This window comes from Ursus arctos, unplaced genomic scaffold (genome assembly GCF_023065955.2).
Source record: "Ursus arctos isolate Adak ecotype North America unplaced genomic scaffold, UrsArc2.0 scaffold_4, whole genome shotgun sequence".
Classification (NCBI taxonomy): domain Eukaryota; kingdom Metazoa; phylum Chordata; class Mammalia; order Carnivora; family Ursidae; genus Ursus; species Ursus arctos.
This window is the reverse complement of record NW_026623056.1, coordinates 7,359,120-7,371,832: the sequence shown is the minus strand read 5'-3', so window position 1 is coordinate 7,371,832 and position 12,713 is coordinate 7,359,120. Positions and strand designations below refer to the sequence as shown.

Here is a 12,713-nt window from a genome sequence, read left to right as displayed (position 1 = left end):
AAAAGAGAAGATGCCATTATATGCAGGGAGAAAAAATTAAGACTGTCTGGGAATTGAAATAAAAATGCATTCCTTATAGAATATAGCTGTAAGTGACTAAATTATGGTGCATCTTTTAATGAGTCAGAACCTCTCAATGCCAAGATGTTTCTTGACAGTACTGCACTTTGCATTGTATTGTTCAAGTCACTGGTCTACCACTAAAGTCTGTGGTAGTAAAATTAACTTCACTAAGTAGTAGTGTAATGGTCTCAAAAAGACATTTCAGAGCTCTTTCCTCCAGGCTGCCAACATGCCATCCAGACTGAGGAAGACCCAGAAACTTCAGGGCCACATGAGCCACAGCCACAGATGCAGGGACAAGTACCAGAAACACCCAGAAGACCTGGGTAGTGCTTGTGGCATGCATCACTGCAGGATCAACCTCGACAAATATCACCCAGGTTTCTTTGGAAACGTTGGTACGAGGCATTACCACTTAAAGAAGAACCAGAGCTTCTGCTCAGCTATCAACCTTGATAAACTGTAGACCTTGGTTAGGAACAGACACGGATAAATGCTGCCCAAAACAAGACTGGAGCTGCTCCTATGACTGATGTGGTGCGACTGGGCCACTACAAAGTTTGGGGAAAGGGAAAGCTCCCAAAACAGCCTGATCATCATGAAGGTCAAATCCTTCACTAGAAGAGTTGAGGAGAAGACCAAGATTGGGGTGGTGGTGGTTCTGTGTCCTGGTAACTTGAAGCCAGGTAGAGGGAGGTTCATTAAACGCTAACAAGTGCTTTTCTAAAAAAAATATATATATATATTGCAGGTTACAAATGTGGTTTGTAGGTTTGTAAATTCTGAGAATTTGGCAAATACTTTCAATATTTTTTTTCAGGAGTTTTAGAAATATACTTAAATACCAAGTGGCCATATGATAATTAGACTAACTCCCAGGTTATTGATGAACTAATTTAAGTCCTTTTCTTTAGTTTACTCTCTTATTTTACTTGAACTTCAGTCCTCTGTGAAGACTGATGGAGGATCTAACAACAACAGACGATCCTTCTTTGGCACCTGGACATGCACGTGTGCCTAAAGGTGTGGTTCGTCCAAGCACGGGATATATTGGATCCCATACCTTATCAAAGGGAGAAGAGAACATCATGTATGATTTTTGCTCTAAACCTCTGCATATATTTATTAAAAACAAAATTATCTCCATCTTAATTGTTCAAATATAATTCTCATTCATATTCCACTTGAGAAAAAGTCTTCACTTGGAAGATTGCTAAAGAAAAATTTACAACAAATTGCAATACTGTACAGGAGAGACACCATGGATAAGTTCAACTGAGATACTAAAAGTCAAATCTTGACTGAGCCAACAATAGGATTCAGGACTCTTTCTAGCTTTCAGAGTCTAACTCAAGTGACACGGATCCTCATAATCTCATCTCCTTCTGCATTTTGAATACCACCACCTGCCAGTGACCTGTGGAATTCATCACTGAGGTAGAAGATAAGGTTATGTCACCAATAATGGCTCACTGGGAAAGGTTAGCTTTTAGAAAAGACTATGTGACTGACTTCTATAATAGAGTGAACAATGTTGCTAACTTGCAGGCAGAGGAAATATGAATATAATTTACAAAGGATTGGCTTTCCTCCAAATCCTAAGGGTTAACATTGTCAGCTGGCTAAATTTGGTTCAGAAATATGCACGGTCATCTTCCACCAGTAATATAAGCATCATAAAGAACCGGTGCAAACAATTTTTATCACAAGGATTACATGATTTACCATCCCTCCTGTAAATAATTTAATCTAATAAAAAAAGAGGAAGCATTGTTTTCATTCGGGGAGAAAGTAAATTTTAGTATAAAATGAGAGGCAACTTGTATATTGACACAGGAATATGGACCAGTAAACAGAGGGAAAAAAACCTGTATGGCTCACTGACACTTTATAAAAATAGGTATACAAAGTGAAGCATATTATATATCACTTTGCTTACCCAAAATTTAAAATGTGTTCTTTTGTCTTTTACTAAGGAACATTTAGAGCTTGTAAGTATGCTGGAATAATACTCTAGAAAGTAGTCTTTCATTTATTCAGGAAACAGATAAGCATAAGTAAAAGAAAAATCCTGATACTCCTTTTAAACACATAACTTATTTGGGTTTACTCTCTGGTCGTGTGAAAGGGGGAGAGTTACAGACTATTTGGTTCCACAATAATGGTGAACATATCTTTAGTCTTCACTCATAAAATGTGGTACCTTTAATCTAACAGAAACTCACAGCTAGTGGTTAAAAAAAATCTCTAGTGCCTAACATGGCTTATCACAAATCTTTTTCTGAAATAAAAGCAGTTGTGGTAGGAAGGAAATAATATAGATATATATTCACAATTCTCAAGGAGTCACAATAGATCAGTGTTTTTCAAACTGCAATGTATGACCCATTAATTGGACATAAAATAAATCTAATGGGATATGGCCAGGTATTTTTTAATGGTACATGGTAGAACAGAAAGGAATATAATATATTGGAGGGTGCTGCAGATAATAAAGATCATTTAATAAAATCTATTTCAGATCATTTACATACACATACAAATCTATATATATTTACATATATCTATTTATGCATGCACACACATGTCAGTGCGTTGTTGTATACTGGATCCTAATATAAAATTATACATTTTTTTGTAGGCCTTGGTCAAAAAATTTTGACAACTGCTTCAATAAATAATATCAAAGCCCAGTCTTTATCACCAAAATTAAATCATATATTGTAACTTTCTTCCGCTAATTGTCCTAAAATGAACTAATCACCATTAGCTCTACAAGCAGATCATATTACATATCATATATGACTTCTACAATCACTACAGAATTGTCACATGATCCAGATAGAAAAGTTTAGGTGCTGGTCTCTAAACACTCTGGTTTTCAAGTACAGTTTTTCGTTTACTCTAATTTCATCGATACTTTCTCTTTCACTTTTTTATTATATTAAGGTATGCAAAATTTGAAGTCTAGTTCATATAGGAAGCATTTACGAACCATTTTATATATATTGTTATATCTTGGCTTGACTTAGTGCACAAAGCTTCCTTTGATATATTGGCCAGCCAATTAATTTTAGAGAAAAAGGATAGATTTACAGCTCCCATTTGATACGGTGATAAGCTACGGGTCCAGAGAGACATTGGTAACAAGGTGGTTGCTGATGTTAAGTGAGGGGACAAAGGTGTTTCTGGTGGGCCTTATTTTGGAACAAGGAAAATGGAAACATTTCAAAGAAATTTTTGAGCTTTTGAGTGTTGGAGAAAGCAGTAAATGAGTAAGTTATTAAATTAAAGAATTACTATAGTGGGAGGAAATGATTGGTGAGAGGGAATGAAACATTATCACTACTCCTGGGAATACAGCTTTTGGGAAAAGAATTAAAATGTGTTCAGGTTTTGTTTTTATAAGCCATTCAAAGGAGACATCTGGTCTCCTTACCAAGACTTCTGTTCCTGCCCTCTGTAACAGAAATCATGCTCCTTCCTCCTGGCCTGGAATTGTAATCAGACCACCTTCATTTTATATAGACCCCAAGAGAGTACTAACAACTTTTGACTACTGATAGCCTGGGAAGAATTCAAACCACTAATCCATTGTCTGTAAGCACTTTATTCTCATACGAATGCCATAAACAATCTAATTCTGTAAAAGCTGACACATAATACCTAGTATGAAGAGAAGAACTTATGTTTAGTAGCAACCTGAGGAAAAACAAGTACATAAAATCAACAAGGAAGCATCAGTATGGTTCATTGGAGATCTGGGACTGCATATCTGGATATAATATTGGATAAATTGAGAAAATTGGGGCAATAATGGATCAAAAGTTATAACACAGCATTTTTGTGCATCACAGAGACCCTTCAGGGAAACCCCAGCTCAGCAGTGAGTTCATTTATCAAAGGGATAATGACCCAAAAACATTCTTTTGGAGACAGTGTGGAAACTATTTCCCTTTTAAAAGAAAGGCACCTGTGGAACTAATTAGGATGAAGTACTTCTTTCAAAGTATGGGCTATAATCCTGTTGAGTGAATAAAAGATTTACAAGACTATAGTTCAGAATGAGAGGGAACACAAATGACAGCTGAGGGTGGGGTGGCTTCTGGTATGAAAATAAGAAGATTTGGAGAGATTCACACTGATATTCACTGAGATATTCACAAGAGAAAAAAGTAACTGTACCCAAGGACAGTTTTAATAATTCAAGTCACTTTAGACCCAAATTCAATTAACAAGTGCCCCAAAGTGGATAAACCTTCCCTGAATGCATATCTCACTTACAGATTCAGGGAAAAGTTCTGAAAGATAGTTTCCTCTGAGGATTAGGCCAGGGGCTTACACAAAGAGGTTACATTTTTATTTTATACCTTTTAATTTTGTACTGTTTGCTTTTTTTTTAAGCATATTAATGTAGTATTAATTTTTAAATATTATTTAAGAAAGTGTATTGCTCATTACATTAAGGAATGTAAGATGTTTAATTATTTTCTTTATTTAAGACACAAAATAATTTTTTGTTTCCAGATTTGTATATATTGCTCAACTTTATCAGGATAAGTAAAAGAATATGTAAAGGAATGGTATGGGGATATTTGTTATCATTCCATTGTCAGTTGAACAATAATGCAGAGATGTGATAGCACAACCCAACTGCCAAGGCTTATCATAGCCATGCATAATAGAGAGTGGAAATATAATGGAATCATGCAACTATAGCCTGACAAGAATCAGGGACCTTAGCGATCTAGTGAAATCTAATTTATTTGCATTTTTCTTTTATTGTTACTCTTGTAAAAAAGTATCACATTTTGCTTAAAAATTAATCTATTTATCAATCTAACTTAACTATCTCTATTCTTCCCCGACAGGGCTTCAAAGAAAGCCAATTCTCACACACTTTCTCAGTTATAAGTCTTCTGGAATGTACATTGTTTCTATCTCTGCCTGTACACTACCTCCAAGGCTTCTGTTCATCTTTGACAATAAAAACTTTGCAAAGCCATCAATGACCATCTTGTAGCAAATCTAAAAGATAACGTACATTCTGTCACATATTGGCTTGACAGTATCACTTCACATTCTGGATGATGCTTGCCCTCCCTTCTGCATCTCTTTCTTTCCCTAGTTCTGCAACAGTGCTCTTCCAGTTCTTTCTCTTAACTCTAGGGCCTTCTAGCTTTCTCTCTTCAAAGTTGGGATTCCTCAGTTTTCTCTTATGGACCCCATTCCCTTTTCACTTTACAGTCTCTCCGGATTGTGTCATGAACTCTACGGCTTCATTTGCCACCTACATACTGAAAATTTCCAAGTCCATATATCTAGGTCAAATCTTTTTTTAAACCTATTTTTCTAACTGCCTACCACATACATCTATTTGGATATTTCACAAGTACTTTAAACTCAATATGTCTCAAACTTGCCTCAAGGGATTTCTTCAAACCCTATCCTTTCTATGTATTCCTTTTTTTCAAAGAATAGTACTGATAACACTTCAATGCCCAAGAAAATATGGTGCTTCCTGAGTCCTTTTTTCCTCATCCATTATGTCCAATAAATTACTAGAATGTACAAATTCTATGACATCTACTTTTTTCTCTGTCCTCATTGCCACTTTGTTATCTATTATACAAATAAACGCATAGCCCTCTGTCCCCCTGCCCTCCTTTGCTGTTTCTCTCTAAATCGTTCTCCACACAGCAGCCATAATAATAAACACACATATACAAAATCCTGGTACTTTCCCACTTAAAATCTAGTAAGGGTTCCCTATAACTTTTCAGATAAAGACAATATCCCTATTATGACTTAGCACATTATTATGACTTACCACACTCACACCCAATTCAACACAATACTTCAGTCACTCAAAATTATTCTATTACTCAATTATACCATTTTCCTACCCATGCTTTGGAATTTTCCACATGTCTTTTTTCTAAAACACACGTTTGAACTCTCGTGCCTGGTTTATTTCTGTACCTCCTTTAGAGTTCAGCTAAGACATTATTTACAATGGGAGGACTTCTCTGCCCTCCATTTCTCCATCCAAGTCTTTGTTTACTATCACTCATCTATGTTCCCTTGTCAAATAATATTTCGCTGCATTTATCAACATTGATTTATAATTCTCTCTCTACTTGTCTCTAAGCTTCATGAGGGCAAGGATTGCATTTATTTCCTTTACCATTTTATTTCTAGCTTCTAATGTAGTGACTAGTATAGATTTTTGAGTTCAATAAACATTTTTAATTTCATATATAAATTAATGAATCATCATCATCAATCCTATCAATGTCTTATTCTCAGAAATCCAAGGCTCTTTGGCTACTCTTATAAGAATTCACTTATGGTATCTGACTTGGTTTAATCTATTTTAGTCATGTTTCAGAATACAAGATAATAAAATATGTTTTCCTATCTTCTGATATATTTTCCACTTAAAGAACACTTGTCAAAGTCATCAAAAATCTTCAAAACAATTATTCGAGAACTGGTTTTATGTTAATGGATATGCTCATAAGTATACATCAGGAGTTCATGTACTGCTTTGAAAAAGCAGAACACTGGTGGGAATGAATCATTTTCTTAAAGAAGCTCAAAGTTCTTTACTAAGTTGTGCCAGGGAAGCCCCACATCCAGCGACAGATTTCATTAGCAGTACATCCGTTTTTGCTATCTTTGTAGAACACTGTTAAGTGCTATGCTAATAGACAAAAGTAGAAAATCAGAACATATGTTGCGAAATTAGCTGGAAGCTATATAAGAAACGTTTTGGGGCTTTTTTTTGTTTTGGTTTGTTTTTTTTCTGGATGAAGAATTCTGGTTCAAAGACATAGTTTCTAACATTTTAGTGTGCAAGAAAAACAACCAATAATGGATATTTAGATTTAAGAAATCAGACAGAATTATATTGGGTAGTATTCTTATCTAAGGTGTGGAAAACCAAGGTAGCAAAAGAACTAGATAAGATGCCGTAAGTAAATACTGAGTTTTTCTTCAGTATATTCTACTAGACCACCTACTGCAAATTAAGAGCTGAAGACAGGTTATCTGAACATGATGGAGTAAAGTTAGAGAAAATATTCAGAACTCTAGAGACAATTAAGACTAACTATAGTTATTTAGACAAAAGGATGTATTCTAAGTTATTGGAATGGAAAGGACAATACTCATGTAGCATCTAATGTCAACTTAGAGTATTAGTTGACATTTGTATTAACGACATCTTTAAATTAAAGGGCAAAAGTATATAAATAACTCTAGAGTTGAGGGATGAGACATGAAACTAAAAGAATGGGGAACTGAATGACAGTCTCTAAATAGAAGACCTGATCTAACAAAATACCTAGTAGTTCATCATTTATCCGAGGTAGAAAACAAAAACAAATACAAAACATGGCTCCTTTCTAAACGAAATATTAAAAGAAAACTCAGCATCTGACATTTCCCATCCAGGGCTGGCTTATTATTGTTCACCATAAAGAGAAAGCTAATGATTGATTCTGTCCACATCCACAGTGCTTCCAGGAAAACTTTACTGACTTCTAACCATTAAAAGTAACCAATAATTAATGGACATTTAAGGAAAACAAGCAATGTGGAAAAAAATAAAAGGTCAAACTAAGCAAACAGAAAAGTGAACTCCAAAAGAGACAGAAAAAAAATTTTAGAGAACAGAGTAAATTTTTTAAAATGCTTTCATTAGTATCTGGGAAGAAGACTAGGAAGACATTGCATGCATAGAAAAAGTAGTGGATTCAACAAAAATGGACCAATATAAGAACAAGAAAGGATTCCTAGAAAAGGCAAAATTTCCAAAATAAGAATTTAATAGAAGAAATCAAAGACACATTTAAGGAATATTCTTGAAAGAAAATATATATATATTTAAAAGATGAAATATGAGAAAACATGTAATGGAAGGAAATATGTCAAACATATGTCAAAATATGTCAAACAAGGAAGTCCATTGTCTGATTAACCAGAGTTGAAGAATGAAAGAATAGGGGTAAAATTATCAAAGTATCAGAAGAATTCCCAGGCTGAGTGAGATGACCTTTCAATTGAAAGAGCCCATCAAGTGTCCAGGAAAAAAAAAAAAAAAAGAAAGAAAGAAAGAAAGAAAGAAAGAAAGAAAGAAAGAAAGAAAGAAAGAGAAAAAAAGAAAAGAAAGAAAAGTCTAGATATATCTTTGTAAAAATGAACAACATGAAGTTCAAGAATGAGATCACAAATACTTTTAAAGAGAAAAAAATAGGTCACCAATAAAGAAACAAGAGTTCGACTGGATTATAGTAACAATAAAATTATAAAAAGAAAGAGAAGAAAACTTTCAAAGTAATGGACTATAAGTGAAAAATGTTTTAAACAGATACCTATGTAAAATGAAACTATCAATTGTTTATGAAAGTAGAATAAAAACATTTTTAGAAATGCAAAGAATCAGGGTTCCTGGTTGGCTCAGTCATTAAGTGTCTGCCTTCAGCTCAGGGCATGATCCCAGAGTCCTGGGATCGAGCCCCACATCAGGCTCTTCCGCTGGGAGCCTGCTTCTTCCTCTCGCACTCCCCCTGCTTGTGTTCCCTCTCTCACTGGCTGTCTCTCACTCTGTCAAATAAATAAATAAAATCTTAAAAAAAAAAAAAAAGAAAGAAATGCAAAGAATCAGGAAATTAACCATTCTTGCTTTCTTTCCCAAGAAGTTAATCAATCTTCCCATCCAGATATGATTATTGATACTTTTGCAACTTTAAACAGCATAGGAAAATCTCCATTTCAAATGCCAGGAATCATAGACAATACTCACTGATTCTCTATTAGGTAGAATGAGAAATTATATTAATGCTCCCCACCCTCTCCTCATCCTTTCTTTTGCTCTACCCAAGCTTTGATAGCCTTAAATTTACTTCCTTCTTTACACAGATCAGTTCCAAACGTTTAAACTTAAATATTATTATCATGATGCTCCTGTTGCAAATGTAGTTTGTTGCAACCTTGAGTCATATACTAGGATTATATTTCATCCCCTAGAAGTCCAATACTTCCATAAGAAAAATAGCTTATTGTGTCATTTAGAATGAATTCTCTTTAAATTCTCCATACCAAATGCCTTTACCATATTCTCAATTTTGTACAATTTGGAATCATCCTTTACATTTTATAGATTCCTCTTATTTCCCAGAGCCTTCTGTCCAAAACCTTTTGTTCTCCTGCTGCTCTCTAAGGCAGAGTCTAGCTATCATAGAGGAATGGCATGTTACTGTGCTTCTAAGTTAAACCCATTCTTTCCTTGGAGTCATGCATTCATCTCTAGTATACCCTCTTCTTACTATAGTACATCTTCAATTAACTTTCTCAGAATCCAAGATAATAGGGGGGAAGGGTCTGAGCAGGAAGCACGGAGAAGGTTGATAGTATGAATGAACTACACTCTTCTTTCATAGCAGGAAGTTAATACACAATGTATAGGTAGATTTTTCTATTAAAAAAGAGATATCAATATATCATTTTAAAATAGGCATCAGAAGAGCTAAACACAGAAATAGAAGTTGTCACTTGAGGAAAGAGAGAGGACTTTGACAATCAACACTTGCTTTTCAATATAAGTTGTAGTTATTAGTGTTAATCACCAAATATTCCCAGTTCTCTGCTCCCTGAGAACATGACAGAACTATACTTCCTGGTCCTGGTGAGATTGCATGGAACTATATTACTAGTCATGACTAATGACTTGTGAGTGAAAGTGGCATATGTCACTACTTTAGGTAGAGACTGTAAGAGCCAGTACACAATTCAACACCCTCTTTTTTTTTCCCCCTGTAACATTCATCAGGAACTTTGGTGACTAATCATCAGCCTGAGTACCAGATTGAGAATATATGTTTCAGAGCTAGTCCCCAGACAACCTGTAGTATGCAGCATGGACTATAAGCCTTTTTGATATTATGGGCCACTGAAGTTTTGGAGTTACTTGTCACTGCAGCAAAAGTTATCTAAAAAAATGTTATTTGATTTTTTTTCACATGTGCATAATTTACTTTGATAATAAGACATTTTAAAACGTCAAAAGACATAACAAGCTTCTAATTGGGCCTAAATAATATAGATATCATGTCTTTGTTAATGCCAAATCTATAAACTCAATAAAATGATTTTTAGCTCTCTTCAACGAGGTTCTTCCTCTGAGCTTCAGAACACAGAAAATCGAATAATTATTTTTTCCATTCTCCTGAGGTGATACATAAGTAGTATCAGTCTAAAGGCATAAGAAAGAAGCTAATTCTTTACATATAACAGAAATCTTAAGTCATCAGGGATTAATTCCTTGTGGAGCCCCAGTTGAGAAAGCCTACTTGGACTATAGTCCCCATAAGGAGTATGGTAATTCATGGAAAGACAATTAGCCATTTTTTAACATTGTTATACCAGACTAAAGCACTAAATAATTAAAACCATAATGATTAAGTAAGAATTACTTTTTTGCTAATGCTAATTTATATGGGGTACTAGTTCTCAAACTTCAGTGGGTCTGGAGCGGAAGCCAGAAATTTGCATTATAACAGGCACATGAAGATATTCTGAGATAGGTAATCTTTAGACACACTGAGAAAATTGCCTTAATGAGTTCAAAAGATTGTGTACTTTGTCCCCCAAATATCAGTGAGTGATTAACTCTCTAAGAAACACAATAATAAAAATGGAAACTAAGAGAAGTCAAAATCACACTTAAACTAGAATTAAATCCTCATTGTCAGATTAACCATCTCAAAAATTGACTGTGATCAAAACATAGCAGGAACCTGAGGGTTATGCGTAGTCATTTTTCGGAAGAACTCAATGATTGATAAGATGCCAGCTGGATCAATGGCCATCTTCCCATTCCCACAGACACATCCAGGAGAAGCAAATGGGATCAAGGAGAAAGGGATTCACCGACACAATCAAATTTTCTTTGGGCACACCACCACTCAAAAAGAGCACTCCAGGAAGCAACTTGGTTTCTATTCTCCCACTTTCTAGGGGCCCACTGCCTACTGCTGCCTAGACACAGTGCCTTGCTTTGTAAAAATTCTGAGACCTAGGCTCCTCTTTTCTTTTGCCACGCAATTCTGGAAATCAGTTAATCAGTTTCAGATCATGACAGTTGATCTGATGACTGTGAATTCATTTTCAGTTCTGTCAAAATTCATTTGTATATGCCCTTGGCTATATTGAAATTTCATGCTTTATTTTGAAATTTTTTAAAAAATGCCACATCCATTTGACCTTCTGTTTTCCCTAGTTATTTTCATAACAGAAAACCAAAGATTAGCAATGGTTGTTGGAGAAACAATATTCAAACATGAGCAAGTATTAAAAATGTATGAAATTGTTATAGAAAATAGATCTTATCCATCATCGCCAAAAGTAAGTGAGTCCCAGACCGGTGGTGGTGCCTACATAAACTGGTTTGACCATCTCATTCCAGTTTTGGCCGTTCATAACTTTAGTGGCCTAAATACAATCCTACTTACATATTTTCCCTTCATTTTATATCTCATTAAGACTCAAATGCCCTCCCCAGTCCTGTCATTTGTAGACTGATGTTCAAATGTGGTAGAGAACAAGATGGGCATTTGGCGGAAAGACAAACTTTTTACACACTGTTTAATAAGTACGTTTCATTGTGCTGCTGTATCACAAAGCAAAACTTATCAAGTAGCCATGGAAAGATATAATACTGAATGTAATACAGGATATTTTTTCACTATACCAAAACATGCCTGTGATAAATTTTCCTTGAGTGAGCAGTCTTTTCTATATTAGTAAACTAAACTTTGTACATGATTATATTTCTACTTTACTTCGGTGTAAAGAAGATCAGCATCAAATTTACAGTCTTTTCCCAGTCACTGCTTAGGGTCTTAGGATTGGCACCCTTGTGAGCAAACCATAACCCTGATATCTATTTTTTCTACTCTCATTTTTCTTTACTCCAATATTTTTCATCTATTCATTGTTATTTTGTTAAATTATATCTGTTTTTATGAGATACCTCAAAACATAGCCAAGCTAAAAAAGTGTAAGTAATAGGTAGGCAATAAATGAAGAGAGAAAGATAGAAGAGGAAATGTTATCTATAATGTAGATGAGCCACGAGGAAAACTCAAGACAGTGGCACTGCAGCTTAGAAAGCAGCTCCTGGCCAGTTGAAACAGACCCTCTCACCACCTCCTGTGATTCGTCTTTTTTCACTAAGATAATGGGAGACAGAGGTATTACTTTCTGTGGTTCTTAAGGTATGAATACTTTGATACTTTCAGTTTTTATGAGTAACCTAAGAATAGCCTACTAATAAAAGTATTGGTGGTGAAGAAAATTTGAATTTATGTCTTAATTAAGTAAAAGCATGAATCAAAGCACAATGTCGAGTGTTGCAGGGGTGGAGAGTTCCACAGGAGGAGCACAGGGTGAGCACAGGAAATGAGGGCTGTGGTTCAGAATCTCAGTTTTAGATAGAGGCCAACTTGGATTTGAATCCTTCCTATCAGTGACACCTTGGCTACTTATTGTCTAAGCCTCAATTTTCCTTATCTATAAAACAGGAATAACATAGCATCTACATCTTTGTGTCCTTTAGGGATTTAACTTGAGATGAAGGCATTAGA

At 34.9% G+C, this 12,713-nt stretch overlaps 1 pseudogene; it reads left to right on the top strand.

Moving 5' to 3' along the window:
- Positions 1 to 292: 292 nt before the first annotated feature.
- On the top strand, positions 293 to 775 carry LOC113245761 (60S ribosomal protein L27a-like; annotated as a pseudogene).
- Positions 776 to 12,713: the final 11,938 nt, after the last annotated feature.